General features: G+C 41.0%; 1 protein-coding gene across 12 annotated transcripts in view; it reads right to left on the reverse strand.

The window, feature by feature from the left end:
• The window catches only part of lrp1bb (low density lipoprotein receptor-related protein 1Bb), a 451,054-nt gene that overhangs the window by 326,881 nt on the left and 103,740 nt on the right, over positions 1 to 20,433 (reverse strand). The window lies entirely within an intron of this gene.

The following is a 20,433-nucleotide window of genomic DNA, read 5'->3' on the forward strand; positions in this document are numbered from 1 at the left end:
TTACATGAATGATTCAAATTAAACTATTTTGATCAAAGTTTTTCATTTTCCTCAGACAATATTTAAGTATGCTTATATTAAGCAAACAAAGTCCAATAGATCGACACAGCTGGACTTTTTTTCTTACTTCGTTGGAAAAATGGATATGTTTAGAAGCTTGTCCCTGTATAAATTAACTGATCTATTGTCTATAGTATAACAGATCCATGGATGTCGACATCTAGAATCATGCTGAAAGAGAATGAATGGTGGAGACAGCTTTTGAATGTCAAAGGAGATGGAGCTCTTCTTGTTAATGTGTTGGCTGAAAATCAACACAGCCTGTCCTTTTGTTTCTGACGTATCTTTTGCAAACTGCAAATCTTCATCACACATAGAGACCATTCATTTCTACTCCCGAAACCACCACCCAGCGAGACTCAGTGCCCGCGCATTGTGGTACTGACAGCCCATCGTTTGCCAAACAAAGACATGGTTACCCTCTGTGCTCACTCGAAACTATTATAAAGAACTTCTTATCTGCTCCCCGCTTTGGTGTTGTACTCTGATTGTTGGATTATTGCAGGATGTGGAGGGAGTTTCAGTGAAGGCCCAGTCAACTAAAAAGTCATCATGGCCTTTGGAAAAGCAAGCATCTGTCATAGTGTTGACATGTCTCCTGCCGGTAGCTGTCAGCCACTCCGCTCCATCATCCTGCCAAATGACACAAGCCTTTGCTAAAGATTTGGCAACAATGTGACCTGCTGCTGCTTCTGCTCAATGAACAATAATGTGCCAAAACTCGAACAGGTTTTTTTTAATTATAAAAGCCTAAAAAGTAATTTCAATGACAGGCAAAATACATAGAGCAATGTAAAGAAACTTACTTAAAAGTTTGAAGGATTTTTTCCCCCCTTTATTATTATGGTGGTTTAAAAAGGCGCTACAACTACAAGCGAGCTCGGATTGCCTAATCAAATATTTAAACAATGTTATTGATCTACATTGGAAGAATTTGTTTTGCTGACCTTTTCATAGCATTGTATTTCGAAAAGGGAGGAAGTATACTGTATTAAAGACCATCTACTTGAAGGGACTAGATGCAAGTTCGTCATTTTATACTCACTACTGCCCCCTCAGGTCTTATGCGTAACTGCAGCTTCTATATTAAGCTTGTGCATGACGGCACTTCGGACCCAAATTAACACCTTTTTGAGTGACAGTGCAGGATTTTAGAGGCAGTTGTGGTGAACAGGTCTGAGCTCATTCTACACATTAGGACATGGCTGGAACATGTAGGGGGAGGAAAACACATAATTTTAACATTTTTAAACTCTGTATAGTCCCTTTAACCAAACTATACACATCTAACTAAAACCATTGCACGTCAAATGAGAGACCAAGTTAGAACAAAAGAAGTGATAATTGAACTCTCTCCTGCATCCAGGCCCTCCGGCAAGTGCACTACCCAGGAACAAATCCGAAAAGGTCAAATATCTCATCCATTCAGCCGCCTCTATTCCCACTGACGCAACTGATCTGAAACCACAACATTTAAACGGAAGTCTCTTTTTGAAACATTTCTCAACACTAGCAGAAAATGACTGCCAAAGAAGGAAGTCATTTGAAATGAAGTCATCTGCAGGGAAAGGGGAGCTGAAGGTGGTGGCGCACATAAGGGAGAAAAAAAAAAAAAGAGCACAATTATCGTGTGTCCTCTCGAGTCGCACAACAGAATAACAAGATCCTGCAAAATGATGATGCAACAATTCACTCGTTCAAAAACTAGACAAGCGTTACTGTCTTCAAGCAATGTTTTACAGGCTCATTATTTCAAACATGAAGAGGACAGTTATTATGACTGTTATGGATATGTATGTATCCATAACACAATAGAATAGAATACACCCATGTATTTTAGGAGCTTATTCTATGAACAGTTAAAATTTGGATTTATTCTGACTTGTCCAAATAGATCGATTCGCACGTTTGTTTGTTTGTTTGTTGTGGTTTTTTTGTTGTTTTTTTTAAACTTGGGAGATTAAAGCAGTACTAAGTAACTCTTCCCCCTAGAGGCCATAAGCGCAACTGCAGGTGTAGAAGCAAGTTACGATTTTTTAACTTATTAATTGTTTTGGAGAGTAAATACTACACTGACAGGAAAGGCGAAGGGAGAGAGGGTTACTGTGCATCCAATTTTACAATAGAAATATTTTTTTTCACTCAAACCTGGCTGTAAATACTGTTTAAAGTGACGTTAGCCCGCAGTTAGCTTTGCCCATTAGCATGTTAGCTTCTTCTTCGTGATTCCATTAGTGTGTATTGCTTTCTCCGCACCGGTGGCAGTCAAGTTGCAAACATGGTTTTCTGGTCAGAGACACCAGGGAGAGATGAAAGACCCTCCAATCATCCCATTAACACTTGTATTACCCCCACAGGGACTACGGAAAGGATTTATTAAGGTAAACACGTTACTTAGTACTGCTTTAATACATACAAACAAAACAAACAACTAAAAAACTAAAAACTTTCCACCTGGATATAACTATAACTTTTAGGTCTATCTTCAGCCACACTAAGCATGAGATCAGCTGACCACCTGAACATCCTGAATCACCAGGTCATTCCAATGGATTTCTTCTTCCCTGATGGCACGGGCATATTCCAAGATGACAATGCCAGAATTCATGGGGCTCACATTGTGAAAGAGCGGAGCATGTGACATCATTTTCATACATGAGTCCAGATCTTAACCCCATTGAGAATCTGTGGGATGTGCTTGAGAAAGCTGTGCGCAGTGGTCACACTCTCCCATCACCCATACAAAAAAAAACAAATGCAACATTGGATGGAAATAAAACTTTTGACACCACAGCAATTGCACGCTGTAATCAAAGCTAAAGGTGCTCCAACTAAATATTCGAGCGTCTGACCTTATTTCTTGTAGCAATTTCTTTGGTCTCGGAATAAAATGTGGTTTTGTCCTTCAATATATTGTGAAAGAAAACATTTGTGGGAAACAGAACACCTTCGTAGACAGTGTCAAGGCTTTTAATCAATCATGTCATCATATTTACAGTAAATTATGGCATTGCTTCTTGAAAGTATTGCAAAGTGCTTTGAACCTCCGCTTGTGAAGAATTTACAGAAATAGAAATGTAAAACCATAAAGATCCACTAACACTGTACATTTGATTAACGGTATATCTTAAAACAACATGTAAACATTCTGATGGGGAAAACAGACTACATGCATCGCAGCAAACTCACAAAAATCCCTCAAACTATTGCAGTTTTCTTCGCGCCACAGTATAAAACACCCCAGTTTCCTCACTTACACCCCTACCCGAGCGTGCGGTTGTCCCGAGCTCGCCGTGCCTCCTCCGCGGAATTGATTACCATTGAAATGCACGGGGCTGGTGACAGATGGGCCATTTCCTCGGCTCATGATGGAAGCCATGAAAGAGAGTGCCCCTGGACCTTCACAGGCGCCTGCTCACCTATTGATGTTCAAGCGTTCTTTCATGCCTCTTCACCTTGAAAAGCTAAGGGCCAAATATGAGTCAACCAAACGACCTCTTATGTCAAATCATTCTCGCCTCCAGCTCCTCAGAAAGGCCTCTTTGTGATCCAAGCCGGCTGTGACTCTGCAGAGGTGGGCAAACACTGTGTGGGCCGACAGTGGTTGGTCCCATTCTTTTGTAGATTCAGTGGTAGAAGAATTTTTGCATACAGATTTTTGCCCATTTTACACCATGTATTTCTTGCCTAGGGGTTTGCAGTCACCTGTGTGTATATACATGAATACTCAGCTGGGGTGCCTGTAATACATTCAGATGGAAAAGGTACAATCTATCCAGGAGTTTTAAGAACCAACAACAAACCAACAACAAAGAAAACTTTAAGAAAGGTTTTTGAAGTAGTCTTATGGTTGTGCAAGTTTTTTTTTGTATGACGGGTAAATATATACATTACAAGTAAATGTAAATACTGTTTAACATGGGGGAAATTTCGGAATAACATTTTTCAGGCTACATATACAATACAGATGGCATCACATATGTGGCCATGTTTGAAGCAGTTGGGGGGGGGGGGGAACAAAGGGGAGAAAAATCTAAACTTTCGATAATTACTCCAAAACTACTTTCAAAAAATGCTGAATTATGAATATAGTTCTCTACCCAATAAAGATACAACGACATGGAGAGGAGCAAAAAGGTTCAACATCCCATAATTACAAAAATAACAGAGACTACTAGCATGATGCTTCATGTTAGCATCATGCTACATGCTGCTAACGCTAGCTACGACTGCAGTTTTTTTGCTTCTATTGAACAATTTGATGTGAAAAAAACATCCCTTTGGGCCCAAATTAGACTTGACTTTATTTGTGTGGGATAAATAAGCCAGAAAAAACAAAAACATGCAGGGCGACGGTGGCACAGTTGGTAGAGCGGGTCGTCTCGTGATAGGAAGGTTGCAGATTCGATTCCCTGAAGGTGTCCACTGTTGTTGTGTCCTTGGGCAAGACACCTCACCCTCCATGCCTCCAGTGTCTGTGTACACTGGTGTATGAATGAGCGAGTGAATGGCTGACTGGTTCCTTACTGTAAAGCACTTTGAGCCTGATAAAGGTAGAAAAGCGCTATATAATTTACCATTTATCCATGGCTTTCTTCCTCCTCAGTGAGGCCACGCCCCCTTGCATGACACAATGCCACCCTGTATCTATACATGCATTTTAGCGGACCATTTTGAAATAATTGGCAAGACATATACGTATTTGTATTGCACTCACACAACCCTTCACAAGGGGCAGTATAGGGTAGTGTGACAGAAGTGCAGCGGCACAAATCTGCGACAACGGACCCTCGGACAACCACCAACCAACCTGCACCACACCCCTCACGCCTAACATGGCCGAGATGGGCTTGTATAGTCACAACGGGGTGAACTGAAAGACAACGCAAGGGATAGATGTGGCATAAAAAGCAGTGAGTGGAGGATTGAGTGGATAAAAGGAAATGCTGCATCTGTGCTACCAGGGAAAGTAACAGAGGTAAAAGGATGGATTGTATGAGGAAATGTATCTTTGGTGCCTCTGTTACAAAGAATATTACGAAGTCCCTTATCTTTACCTATGTAACAATGCTTGTATTGTAGTGCAAATGAATAAGGTGTTTTTAACCCCTTAACCCCCGACTTGACTAAATGCATTTTCCCAAATCTAAAAGCTTCTTGACTGCAGAGTTTACAAACTGTTGGCCAGAGTAACGCCTCATTTGAAAACTAAGGCCGAAGCTCTTTTTTGTTGTCCGGCTTTGTCACGTTTTGTTGCATTTTTGTCAAATTCAACAAAAAACTACTAAAACATGACTATAATGCAGCAAAAACGACAACAACTCTACAACTTATAGGCGTTAGCTTTCAAATGAGGCGTTACCCTGGCCTAATAGGCTGTCTTGGGTCCAGAAGCTTTTAGATTTGGGACAACCAAACCCCAAAGTATTATTCACATGTTTAATATCCTGTCCAATCCTAAAGCCTGTATAATTGTTAACCATAAAACCCACTTTCCAGGATACATAATCAAGCCAGTGCGGTCCTTTCTACCCGAGAAATACAGCCGACATCAAGGAGTCCAAGGCAGGGGATAATTATAACCAAACTATAAAAGCTGCAGCTCTGGCAGGTTGAGCATTCACAAAGACGGAAGAAAAGTCCGTCTCCACCGTCAGAAACGAGAAGAAAAACTAGTATTACCATAACAGAGGGAGCACAGGCACTCGGTCAGACGCATTATCATCAGCTCCATTCCTGACGCGCTACAGCCACCACTGGCACCGCACCGCACCTCATTAAGGCCCCGCACCTTTGAAATGTGCCAGGATTCCAAAGGAACAAAGGGGTATTTTGGTAACAGACACAGTTGACAGCACATGGACCCACTAAAGCTTAGGCCGGTTCTCCTTAAATAAAATAGGTATGCCTAATAATTTTGTGAAATCTTGACCCAAATTAGAAAGAACAAAACGGCCGAGGAGCAATGTGGCATTTCTGTTAAACTTGGGACCAAAATGAGAGCTCAACTTCCCTTTTAGCTTTGAAGACAGAACAACAAATAATGATGTTGTTTTCTTTTCGGTTTTTGTGGAGCCAAACGTAATTTCAATATTTTTACAGCTATGGTGGAGGGGGAAATACTGTATGTTTGTGCAAGCTCTCTGCTGTCTAGGAGTTTTCCATTGCTGACAACAATTTCATAGTCGTCATCTGTACTGAAATATTTTGGTATTGTGGACGTTTCACCTCTCACCAAAAAGACTTTGTCAATAGAAATTACAATTCACATACTTTGTCAGCTTCAAGTGCTAAGGGTTAGGCTTGTGCCCGGCTCCACCTTGTTTACTTTAAAACTTTATCTTATCTTTGTTTAAGGACCTGATTGTTAGCTATGGGAATCAACTACGCCCATGTTTAGACTGACCAATCCGCCATAAAAACAATTTGATCAGACAAAGCCTTTCTGGTTGAGTGAAACATCCTCGGTACCAAAACATATGTACGTAGTTCCAAATATAAAAAGGCCAAGTGTAATCCTCTGACATCGAAATGATTATAAAATATGATTCATTTCTCATGCGAAGAACATACTGTATTGCACATAATAGATTCACGCAAAGAAATATGTTGTTAACAAAGATAAACCTGACGCCTATTTTTCTTCGACTGTTTTATAATCAACTTTGTGAAATCTGGAGTTGCTGAGAAAGAAACAAGGCTGTGAAAGGCACAAAGCTTGCGATATCTCTTCCCCATTTAACTTGCATTACACGAGGGCTTAAGTTCCCATTTATCTTTGCAAACAATATTATAAGCTATACGGAATTACAATCCACCGGAGTTGCATCACACGCATGGTTCACAATGTGGTACAGTGGATAAGTCATAAGCCGCGCAGCCCCATTCAAACAAAACCTTTGTGAATACAGAATACTAGCTGTGCACTGCTCTGCTAGCGCAGCTAAAGCAAGATCACAGGCTATAAGCGTCGCAGGGGCTATCTCAGTCCCGCAGGTTGAAAAGAAAGGCTGGCTGTTTAAAAAAGCTATTTGCAGCTCATCCAAAGCACGGGGGCCTATATATGTAAAAAAAAAAGTGGTGCGTGGTCTCGACAGGCCAGTGATAGTCCATTAGAGCAGACGCACTCAAGCTGTTCAAGGTCAAACCTGGAGAGAAAACACAGGCATGGAGCTCTCGGATAAATCTCTGTGGGACAGCAGTACGGGAGGCCACACAAACTGGACCCCACATGAGATTTGTTGTTGTAGGTGCTTGGGACTGGTATAAGATAACACAGGCAATTATCGGGGATAAATAAACAACATACTAGAGGTGAATAATACGTCGTGAGTCATCAAGTTAGATTCTATAAAAAGATGTATTGCTACATTTGAATCAGTGCAATTGTATCTGATTGCATTTGACTCATCCTTCAAAGCCTGTCAGTACCAGTGCAGTGCCCAGGAAGCAGGACCTACAGACTCCCATTGTACATTTTACATTAGTTGCATTTAGTTAGTTACACCCATTTTAGGAGCTCTTTACCCCCCACCTGAATTGAGCACATTTTTCCAGTTTGGCTTTACCCAAAAGTAAAAGCGTCTTGGAAAAAGTGTCAAAATAGCGATAAAAATGAGACAAAATGAGGATAAAAATGAGACAAAATGAGGATGAAAATGCGACAAAAGAGCATCAAAAAAGCGATGAAAAAGTGACAAAAATGTGGCGAAATAGTGACGACGATGTGTGACAAAAACGCAACAAAACAGCAGCAGAAAAGTGATCAAAAACTTGAAGAAAAAGTGACAAATAAAGCGACAAAAGACCAACAACAAAGTGACTGAAAATCTGGCAAACTGTGACAAAAATCCAACTAGAAAGCAATGGGAAAAAAAAGTGAGGAAAAAGCTCAGTTTAGATGGTTAAGGCGGGAGTTAAGAGGCTAAATTGCTCTTATTTTAGAAACTTCCCCTCAAAAGATTTCCAAATAAAGTCAGTAAAGAAAACCTTAACACCCGGAATCCAATCCGGACTCAAGAAAAAGTAGCAAAGTCTTAAGTGTATCGTTCCTGAGCCAGGGCGTAAGACAGAAGAAGAAAAGAAGTGTTCTGTATTTTGCCTTAAAAAAGTGAGCTGTAACGGACTTTATGCTGACATGCAAAGTGGGACTGCATTGCACTTTATTAATAGTCCTTTACACTGGATAGTCTTGTGAGAGTCAAGGTCTCATTTGCCTGCGAGACCTTGGCATGGTAATCTCGCTTGCATCAAAAATCTGATATAAGTGCAAACATGGCAGTGAGAGAACACAAATCCACTTTCAGGGCTCACCATTTATAAGTGATTGTCTTTGTGTTGTGTGCGTGCATTTATCACGAGCCACATCCCCGGCAGCAGATGCAGGGAAGCAATTTCGATGCATCTTCTTCAGCTCTTACGCCACTGATGATATATGAAAGGCTGAATACACGAGGGTGGAGACATCCCGCCCAGTGATACATGGATACTGCCACATAAATCACATCTACAATTTAAAATGCATCGGGGCTGCACAAGCGCCTCTCTGAAGTTACTGAGGACAGCGGCCAAGGATCCCGCTCACTTTCAAGTTTGTTTTAAGAGTTGGCTCGGGGGGGGGGGGAGTGGGGAAGCCACCTCTGTCCGCGTCCATGTGGTGATTTTAGACCTTCACACCGGGAGAGCAGGGGCAGCGTCCGGGCCAGCTGCGGGTCAAATGCATAATGGATGAGAGCGGGGCCAGGAGCCAAACTAAGCAGGGTATTATGAAGTATAAGGAAAAGTATCGCCTCCCTTATCTCCATATCTTTAATCTGCCGCAGGATCTCAGTATCTCACCCGCTGCATAATGAGCCTTTATTACCCAGATATCTGTCAAATCTGGAACATATCAGCCAAGCCACATTTAGTTTGAGATTTGCATATAAAGAAAATAGGTCTCCATGAATATTACACAGAGATCACATTGATAGAGCTGTTGAAACACTAACTTGGTTTGCCTGAACGTTAAACTACTTTTGGTGTAGAACTATAAAATAAGTATATAATGATTAGGGGGGGAAAGCCCTTTTGTTGGGGATGAATGGAGAATTCATAAGGATAAAGTGACAGTAACCTATACAGTGGACCTTGTAGGTAGGGTACAGTTGTGAAATACGCCTTTCCTCAGACTGAAGATATGAAACTCCACTCAAACAGATACCCTGCTCTCAAATTGAACTCCCAACCTTCTTCAAGCAAATAAAATCCCTCATTAACCAGAAGCACAGTATAATCAGCTTTATCTCCACATCTCTAATCTTTCTTTAATCTAAACGACGTGCCGCGCGTCGCCTCTCCATCTCCGCCACCCCCCCAGATTGCGGCTCGTTATTACCAGGTATCTGTCCCCCTGACGTACGCCGCGTGGTATTTCGGTTTAAATGCCAGCGGCGTCAGCTCCGATCAGAGGACGAGGGGCGGAGGAGGAGCGTGACAGCGGGTTTCGAAGAACGATTACAGAATGCCACATCGTATTCAGGCACGTGGATGCCGACAGGCCAATCCTATAAGTGCAGTACAAGTGATTCTTTTCTGCAGTTTTGTTGTTGTTTTGTGGACGCTCTAGTCTGGGGGTAAATGCTTGATCAGTTGAGCTCTTCACGGCACAGTTATGCATGTTACATAAAGACCTACGGCTGGGACTATTATGCTTAGTGTTTTACGGGTAATCTGTTACAATTACTACAAATTCTTTATTTGTCAATTTAAAGGAACAGGCCAGCGTTTTTTTCCTTTCTGAGATATGTTCTTACCTGAGCTTAGAGTTGTGCGTGCCCGTAGAAGAGCTTGGTCGTTTCTAGCTTCACCCTGTTTGGAGCTATAGGAATACACTGGGAGAGGCCAAATGCTAGCAACATCTTTGGTCTTTTTTGCATGACTGAGGGCACACAGTTCTTCCATAATGTGATATGTTTTACCTGAGCGTAGACAAGTTGATACAGACCTGTTTGGTCTTTGTGCCCGTGGAAGGGCGTGGTAGCTTCCAACTTCACCCCCCGTTTGGAGCTATAGGAATACATTGGGAGAGGCCAAATACTAATACTAATAACATCTTTGGTCGTTTTGCGTGACTGAGGGCACGCACAACGACCAGACAGGTACGCATTAACTCGGCTAAGCTCAGGTAAGAACATATCTCAGTATGTAAAAGTGGTGGCCTGTTCCTTTAAAAGACATCAGTGTTACATTTCTCACTAACAAGCAAGCTCTTGACGTCAACAAAATCCGCTACAAGTTATTGAAGTAGATACAAATTGAAATGCCAGGGAAGAACGTCCACACTTAGCAGTTTGAAAATACTAAAGAGGCAGATAAGTTTAGGTTGCAGATGTGGCCCAATTAGTTTAAGCTCTTGCAGCAGAACATCTCTCTTTAAAAGCACCAAACAACTCAGTATTCGGGCTGTGAAACGTGTGAGAAATCAATGCAGGAGACTTTGGACTTTCATTAGATACGGCCCGACCTCCAGCTCAGCGAGAGGTCACTGTTATTTTCTCTACAACAGCGGGGCCATGTCAACAAATTATTAAAAGACAGAATCGTAAGAAGCTACAGAAGACAGTCGTGGCACGGCCCGCTGCTCCGAGCCACAAATCCCCCGGACCGACCACAGTAAACAATGAATCATTCATAAGAGTAATGTGGAGATACAAGCAGCTCTTTGGCCTCGCACTGCCATAGATTAAACTCGTTAAAACTCTGTTATTGGGTTCCGTCTGTAACTATTTCCACACTCAACACTTAAAACAATCCTTTTCAAGATGCTCAAGGATGGTAAGGATAAAAAAGAAACAATGATTTTGAAGAAGTGGGCAAACAAGGAGCCAAATTCAAGAACAAATATGCAAAACAGGCATTCCTTTATGACAAAAGCTTCCGTAGCATATTTCCAAACAATTCTAAGGGTACAAACAGTGACAAGTATATCATATCATGCCTGTTTCTTGATAGATGTTCCACAAGTTATAAAACAATTCCGAAACCTGGCAAGACAAAAACTCCATAGACGCACGTTTGTAATGAAAGCTAAGGCAAAAACATCTTCAAATCGAAAAGTTTTGTTGTGCATAATATTTCTTTTATTAGGAGTTTGGTGTTGTTGTTGTTTTTTTTTCAAATGTAGTCGTAATTTAAAATAGCTGACAGCCTGTGCTGCAGACTCTTCAGACTTAGATAAACTTTATTAATCCACAAAGGAAATTGCACTGTCACCGACGCTCATTTGAAGCACTGCTGGAAATAATGCATTGTTTTAAAAAGAGATTACTTGAAATAAATTATGAATGGGATATGAACACAGCTACGAATAAATTCGAGATTTGCATAGAAATAACGCCAGCTGTATGTGATTATTGTGTCGGACTGACTAAAACACAAACCTCTGTGATTATGCAAATGTGAATCAATCTTAGATGTCTTCGGAACAAGCAAGAATGGGCCTTAAAGGGACACACCCAGGACAATGGACGACTATATACAGTATATGCCATACAGAGAACCATTGACTCAGATTGATTTACTCCAATATTCTGTTGAGTTAACGTACAGACTTCCCAAACATCACCCATTCGAATCCAAATATACAATTCACTGTAGAAACAGAAATATGACCGATTGCTGTAGGTGTGCAAATGTATTGCAAAAGTTTCTATCGATGCTCTTGGGAAAGGAATCCAAATTGCAAAAACACAGCAAACCCAGGCCCTCCAAACAGATAAATATGAGCAGCACGAGGAAGTACTTTAAAGGCCTTTATGTAGACGTCTTCAGGGCTTAGTATAAATAAGCCCTGAACATATCTCTGCATACTGAGATATGTTCTTACCTGAGCTTAGACGAGTTGATGAGTACCTGTCTGGTCTTTACGTGTGCACTCAGTCACGCAAAAAGACCAAAGATGTTGTTAGCATTTAGCCTCTCCACCTATCCTCTATGGACCCAAACGGGGGTGAAGTTAGAAGCGACCAAGCTCGGTTACACGATTCAAGTATAGTTACAGAAAATGAAACATGTCGATGTTCTAACTGGATACAAAGGGGTACTACATTGTAAGGCGTAATACCTTAGGTCGAAGTGCTTCTAAGGTAGAGGCCAAGATGCTAACAATATGTCCTGTTCCTGAGCCAGGCCCATAAGATAGAAGAAGAGAAGAAGTGTTCTGTATGAGGAAGAGGAAATACTTTAAAGGCCTTTATTTAGACGTCTTCAGGGGCTTAGTATAAAAAGAGTAGAGTAGTGAGATACCATTCACTGCCCCAAAGTGACACGGTCCCCCTGCTGAGCTCCGGCATGAGTATAATGCACGTGATGGATAATGTTAGCTCCTCAGCCCAAATGAGGCCTGACAGCATTAATTCATGCACGAGCCGCACTCCTCCTGATGACTCACTTCACGAAGAGACCACCAGCTAATTTAGTTACATGCAAAGGCTCCGACGTGATTCAGAGGTCGCTTCAGTGGAGTTAGCTACTAGCACCAAACCACTTCTACTGGAGCTACTGCCACTGTTTCAATCCACGCGAAGCATATATTTACCCTTCCTGCCGCCACCTGGCCTCCTATTGGTTATTCACTGCATGGGAGATTATCTCTCTGGCGGTAGGAAAAAAAAATATTTCAGCCGCAATGAGCAGCTCAGGTGAAATTGTCGGCACGCATCAAGCAGAGAAATATGAGATTGCAGAACACGGAACGGAAGAACTGTCCAATGCATTATTAAAAAGTAGAGAGTGCGTAGTTCATCAGAATCATCATCGACTTTAGAAATATGTGTGTGAACTTTTGAGCATTTAATCCACAATCACTAATAAAGGCACCGAATGGCACCATGGCGTATTCAGTACTTTCAAATCATATTCAAACAAAAGATTTTAATCCCCTGAAAGAAACTTTGAATCTTACCATGTGGTCAAGACTTTATATGATACTTGCTACTGTACATATTGCCCCAAACCATCTTGCACACCCTTCTGGCTGCCACCGAATGCTGTTGTTTTTAAGAAAAGTTTGTTTGCCTGCACCATATGTACCCTCAAACTCATAAACCCACTTGGCTCTTGAAATGTGGACTTGATAAAACTGCCAAAAAATGGAATACCCCGAGGCTGCATCACACCAGCAGATATGGTGCTTCTCCTTGATAGGAGCTTGACGATCGTAAACATTACTCGTGTGAGAATTGCGCGAGAAATGGCTGGATAGTAGCCAAATTCAGAAAGCCAATATTGAAGGTGTAGGTTCGTAGGAAAAGATAAATTTGTAGCATGGATATCTCGATGACTTGCTGCATCAACTTGTGCTTGGCAAAACTCATGGTGAAAATGGCTTCACTTGAGTTATTTTGATCATTTTAAAGCTCGAATTGCCTCCGCTACGAAACATTTATGAATCTGGAGGTGTTTGTGTGTGGCGTGAGGAATTAGGACTGAATAACTTTTACATGTATCCCATTCATTTTTTGTTTTGTTTTGCCTAATTATTGTGTATTCAAGTATTGGTCATGCTTAATGTTATGGCACAGTAATAGGATAATATTAAGAGGATGGAATAAAAATGGATTTTGCAACCGTTTCCCTTCCAATACCAATAAATTGCAGACCATGTCCCTTAGTAATTCACAGTCTTTGTACCTTTGTACTGGGTTAGGATTAATCATATTATTACGAGGGCGTACACTTGGTCCACTTGAAGTATATTCTGGTGCTCTTTGTGCAGCTTGCCTGACCCTGGATTGCACCAACGATTATGGACTAAATTAAGAACTAATAGAAGCAAATTGTCTGAAAAGGCATTCACTCAGTAAAAATCAGCATGTTTTAAGTAATTTTTTATAGTCTTTAGTTTAGTTTGTGGTTGGTCAAACCAGGGCAAGCTGCACAAAAGAAGCATATTTTTCCCGGTAGTACGAGTTCGATTCAAATAGCCCAAGTAAAATACAGAACAATGCCTGATTCCATGAGTCATTATCATGTATGTTAAAGGGGCTAGATGTAAGTTAGCTATGTTATACTCACTACTGCCATCTCAGGTCATACATGTAACCGCACCTTCTATATTAAGCTCGTGCATGACGGCACTTCGGACCCTAAGTAACAACTTTTTGAGAGACAGTAAAGGATTTTAGAGGCAGTTGTATAGTCCCTTTAAAATAAGCAAATCACATTGTATTACCATGCAATATAACTACCCTGGAAACTATGTGTGGTAAAATAGTAAATGGTCTCATTAGGCACTCAAAGAGCTTTATAACAAGAAACCACTCACCCATTTCACACACCAATGTACACAGACGCTGCAGACAAGGTGGGTGAAGTGTCTTGCCAAAGGACACAGTGATAGTGTGCAGCAGCAGGAGCCAGGATTGGAACCCCTCACCTTCCGATCATGAGACTCTCTGTGCAACAGTCACCCTTATCTGTTGCAGGCTTGTCCTCGTTCCACCTGCTTGCTTCTTGGTTTTGATCATATTTATCTCTCAACTCGCACTATCCAGCGGCCCTTGCGCTTCTTTGAGTCCACTCTTCACTTTCGCTCCTCGTCAGAGGGAACCTTGACTGGCACTTCACCTCTGCAGTGATGACGGAGAGCCCTGTCTGTTTAAGCAGCCATTACTCCTCCTGATTTGGTAATCACGACACGGCGTGGGGCATAAATCCTTCAGCCCGGTCGGGATAGGGGTCTACCGAGGAACACTGTGATTATCTGACCTTGGATGAGGCGCAGGAAGAGAAGGCCAACTCGGAGCGCCGCTGTGGGGTTGGGAGGGGGGTGGGGTGCCGTCTCCTATTATTGGCGGCATAATGACATATTCTCATGCAAATGGTATTCACATGCCTCCACTGTCCATAGTTCAACACTCGAGAGCAGAACAGCTCAAGGCCACAAAAAAGATGACTTCAGAAGGGGGATATTACATTTGGGATTAATGCTATTTATCCAAAGGTGAGGGGCGGAATTATAAAGAGGCTGTATTTTCACACAATAACATTCTCACGTCAAGATTTAACATAAAAGACAGATTTAATGATAAAACTTATTCCTTTCATTGTGTTATTAAATACTAAAAATTGTATGCAGTATAAAGTTGACTGAAATGCTGACGTATGAGGAATTGGTATGAATTGAATCCATAGCAACTGTAGAAACCTATTGTGATAATTTTTTTACACTATACTGCTGCCTTTTTATGTGTACAAACATATTTTAGTTATGTAGGGCAGATGTATCAGTGCAACCACAATTAAGAAAAAAGCAAAGCGTTCCCAGACACTAAATCACTGTTTCCCCAACCTTTGGCTCTGGATTATTATGTGCAAATAAGCTCATCTGGAGTTATGCAAAACAAAAGTTTAATTCGCCCTCACACCTGCAAAACAAGCGCACGGAGCAAACTTCACGGTCCCAAGCGAAGGGCACAGGCTTACAGTGAAGAAGCGGCGGAGGAACAAGTGGCATTTGTGCCATGTTGTTTTATTTGTTGCCACCTTTTTCATTAATTACTTGCGATCTTTGCCATTACAGCTGGGACCACTGTGTTGCTGCAGCCTTGCTAAACAAAGTTCGTCTGTAGTTAGATATGCATAAAAAAGTCAAAGTAATTTTTACAGCAGTACTAAGTAACTCATGCCCCTAGAGGCCATAAGCGCCACTGCAGGTGTTGTATGTTGTGTTTTTTTTACTCATTAATTGTCCATGAGTGTAAATACAACAGCTACAGAAAAGACAAAGGGAGAGAGGGATATTGTACATCCAATTACACAATGGAGATCATTTTTCCCACTCAAATTCGGCTGTAAATACTGTTTAAGTGGCGCTAGCCCACAGTTAGCTTTATCCATTAGCCTGTAAGCCTCTTCTTTGTGATTCCATTAGTGTGTATTGGGCTTCCGACCCAATGCAGCAAAGTTGCAATTATGGTTTTCTGGCCAGAGACACCAGGGGGAGATGAAAGACCCCCCAACCATCCCATTAACACTTGTATTACCCCCAGAGGGACTATGGAAAGGATAGATAGATAGATAGATAGATAGATAGATAGATAGATAGATAGATAGATAGATAGATAGATAGATAGATAGATAGATAGATAGATAGATAGATAGATAGATAGATAGATAGATAGATAGATAGATAGATAGATAGATAGATAGATAGATAGATAGATAGAGTAGTAGGAGTAGTAGGAGTAGTAACCGTATTGCAACATGGGGACCCCGACACTGTATAATAGATACATTGGCAACCCATTATATACTTGCAACTGATTTCCCCATAACCACATGTTTGCGTATCCATTGTTCACAGACCGTGAAACAGCACATCCCAAATTCATTAGACTATCTCACAGCTAAAATATACGTCCCACTGCTTCCACTTAAATGCGAAAACTTAAAGACTTCCGACGTTATGCCACACATAGGGAGAGGCTAATTGTAGCGCCATCATTCAAAGTCTCATTGGAAGAGCGCAGTAAGGAGTAGGGAGTACATTAGCGTGAGATCTATCACGTTCTCCACACAGACCCACAAGTTACAGCAACATTTAGCAACATCCCGGGCTAATTAGCAGTATGGTGCCAATTTTAATCAAGTATAACTGCTGACTTAGGCGCACTATAGCTGTGTTTTACATTTGTGGTGGACAGCGCTCCAGTGCCCACGGGCCTAGTTTATTCTGGCTGATTAACACTCGCAAAAGAGCTGACAAAAGATACACAGCCATTTGGATCAATTATTTACCAAAAGAATATAGTTCACTGTATGCAATGCACTGACCTGGGCAGTGGGGATGTACAGCGAGGTTTGTCCTATGTGCACGATAGAGAGTTAGTCTCCTGCCAAGTCACATTCAGCCAGGTGGGAACGGAGTAATAAAAGCAGCAATGAATAGATTTGATTTGCAACAGTACACCCACATTCAAGTCTAATGCAATGATAATACTCTACACCCTAAACCGTTTGCTATGGAATATTCAGTAAATCTATATTTTTTTATATACAATCCAGACATTTTTTGTCCCCCTAAGGACTTTTGGGACATAGGCTTAATTGGACAGGACCAATGGCCGCTTGTTGCACTGCTTTATGACAGCGACGCTAGGGGCCAGCATTGCTGTAGTACCTCCATATACAAGCTAGTTCTCCATTAGAAAGCATTGCACTTTTCTAATTTTTTAAAACGTTCTACAGCTAGATATTGCTCCTGTGATAAAGCTGGGTTAGTTACAATCAAAGGGACCAGGCTGGTTTTCGAAAGAAACATTTTAGAAATGTGGGATACTAATGAGGGCCAGACTTTGATTGTGAGGTCGTTAGCATTAGAGCTAACTAAACTGCGCGCCCTGCGGGGGCAAGTCTACAGTGAAGATCCCAACATTTTGCACTTTTTAGGAATTTGCTCCGTCAGAGCTGGGAAGGAGGAATCTGCAATGATTTCCCTTTCCAACGTAGTCATTGTGCTGAACAGGGAGGAGTGAGCAGAAGCTGTCTATTCACTTTACAGTCTATGGACAGGCCAGTGCACAGTGATAGACAGAGCCATGACCCTGACATATATATATATATGCACAGCCTTGAATGTTTTTTACAAAACAGGATACTCCATTAAATAGAAATATGTTACGGGAATATATACAAGTTACATATTTCACATGATGTAAAGCAAAAGCTACAGAAGTGTGCACTGAAATCCTTTTGATTCAAAATGTATTAAGCAGACTCACGGCTTGACTGTTTGCTCCATCATTAGTATGCAATTAATTATTCATTTATCGTTTGGCATCTCATGTAAGTCAAGTATTACAGCAACATTAGAAAACACAAATGTTCATCATTATGTGACAAATGAATGTGAATAGGCTCTTGCGTGTGTGTGTTTTTTTTTTTTTGCAAATGCTGCACTGCTTTTAGTCCTAAGTTTTTGGTCCAATTGGATCAGATGAATAGAAATGGCAAAACTTTTTTTCCCCCCTTTTTGTCCGGAAATCTCAGCGCAAGCCTCGTTAGCCCGGTGCAGCCCTGGTAAAGTGTGAGGTGAACCACAAACCGGGGAAATGTCACCCGAGCCATTTGAACGTTAATGTGACAAGTGTAATAGACTGTTTTACAAGACGCCACAGACTGCAGCCATCTGGACAGCTCGAGAGCATGTTAGGGAGATCACTTCAGATTTGGTGTCTAATTGGGTTCAAGCAGCAAGGATACTACTTGAGAAAAAGAGTACTTCTAGCAAAATGCTAAAATGAGAATACAAATACTATAGTACATATAAGCATGTCATTTTCTTAAAAAATCAATAAACAAATTAATTACATTGCACTTTGTTTGGAAGTGCAATGTTAGACAATCTGAATGTAGAGTATTGGGCTTTATAAGCTCTGTTAGCTATAAGTGTCTTGACCGAGAACACAACAGTATGAAAGGAATGGAAGCTTCATTTGTTTAGCAATTTTCACACGACACAAGAAGTGCTTCAAACAAGTAGGTGATTTTTATTTCTTTTTTCATTCACTCAACACATTTGTGCTAACATTCATTCATACGCACAGACATCATTCATCATTCATCCACACCAATCCAACCTTTGAACTCGTGGACAAAAGATCCAGAGCGGACCTTAAAGGGACTAAACAGAGTTTAAAAATGTTAAAATTAAGTATTTTCCTCCCCCTACATGTTCCAACAATGTCCTAATGTGTAGAATGAGCCCAGACCTATTCACCTTAACTGCCTCTAAAATCCTGCGCTGTCACTAAAAACGGTGTTGCTTCGGCCCGAAGTGCCGTCATGCACGAGCTTAATATAGAAGGTGCAGTTACACATATGACCTGAGGTGGCAGTAGTGAGTATAAAATGGCTAACTTGCGTCTAGCCCCTTTAATATCAGCAAACTGTATGATATAAATTGTCATGCTTTGTAAATAAATAAATGTAAATCTAACCACTGAGCCACTATTACTCACAGGCACATAACAGGTTCAATAAGTAACACCCAACACCTGTCAATTTGAAGAGAATGGACTCAAGAAACATTCTTGCACTTTAATCTAATCATTTTCTACTTCAAGAACTGCGCTGTAAGTCTCACTGTAAGATATCAAAGCTTTGTAAATTGACCTCAAAGGCAAAACCTTGAGTAGAACATACTGTATGTCACTTGCAATCACTATAAATGATGCATTTCCTGATTGCAGAGTCAATATATTACAGTTTCTTTGCTACGAGATAATAAATTCAATTACGCAATCTCATGGAAGAGTATTACTGTAAACGTATTGGACTATTTTTCATAGCCATTCATATCAATTACATACTAACACACGGCCTGTGTCGATGTATGTGGGTGTAAACGCCTGGGGACGTGCGGCTAATGGAAGTAAGGAAACGATAAGAAAGTCATATTGGTTGTTTAACAAAGCTGAGAACAGTGCATGTAGTGCGTCTTTGCCTGCAGCCAGGACTCATTTAAATGCATTAATATGAGCGAAAGGAGAGAGGGAGAAAAAAAATATATCTAAACCCGTATGTTGTGCTTTGGGACAGGAAGTTTAGCCTGGGCCCTGGATGTGTACGATGATTTGTATAATACGCTTAGAAGCTCATGCAGAATTATCAATTAGCCTTAAAAGTGACCCCAAAAGTCAAACTATTGTGCTGTATTCCTAAATGCACAGTCTCTGCTCTTTACACGAAATCAGTTTATTTCACGGTACAGTGATGTTTTCTTTGTTATTCGTTGGCAACAGCTCAAGTGAAGACCACATGAGTTCAGTAGAAAAAGAACAGAAGTACACTGTTTGTTTGCTGATGTTAAAGGTGAAAGCAAGGTCCTTATTTTTCTGCACTTAATCATATTGAAAAAGTAACTTTAAGGTAAGTTTAAGGGAAAGACAATACTTATGTGTGCAGTGCATCTAAATGGAAAGCTTGCATATCAGTTACATCGCTACATAAGTTATTATTTGAGCAGATCATTGATTGACTGCGGAATTCTTCCGCAGTCAATTATTGGTTTTCATGTTCTTTATTATTATTCCTCTTCCATCTTTTTCCCGATTTTCTCCAGCTTTCAGCACCTTCATGCTTTGTGCAATTTATGCAAGTTATGCATCAAAATGTTCCGCATGTTGAGGAGAAGGGTGCTATTACTTTTGGGACTTCTGCAACTTATGGTTTTTCCGCAATCGGCCGAAATGTCGGAGATTTTTCCCATTGACTTTTAATGGGGCTGCCGCAAATCCATGCTTTTCTGCACTTTTTTCTGCATTTTCTGCAATTTCTGCACTTTGTGCATGTTCAGCTTCTGCAACTTGTGGGTTTTGAGAAAAAATTGGC

The sequence above is a fragment of the Gobius niger genome (genome assembly GCF_951799975.1).
Source record: "Gobius niger genome assembly, chromosome: 9".
In the NCBI taxonomy this organism is placed as follows: Eukaryota; Metazoa; Chordata; class Actinopteri; order Gobiiformes; family Gobiidae; genus Gobius; species Gobius niger.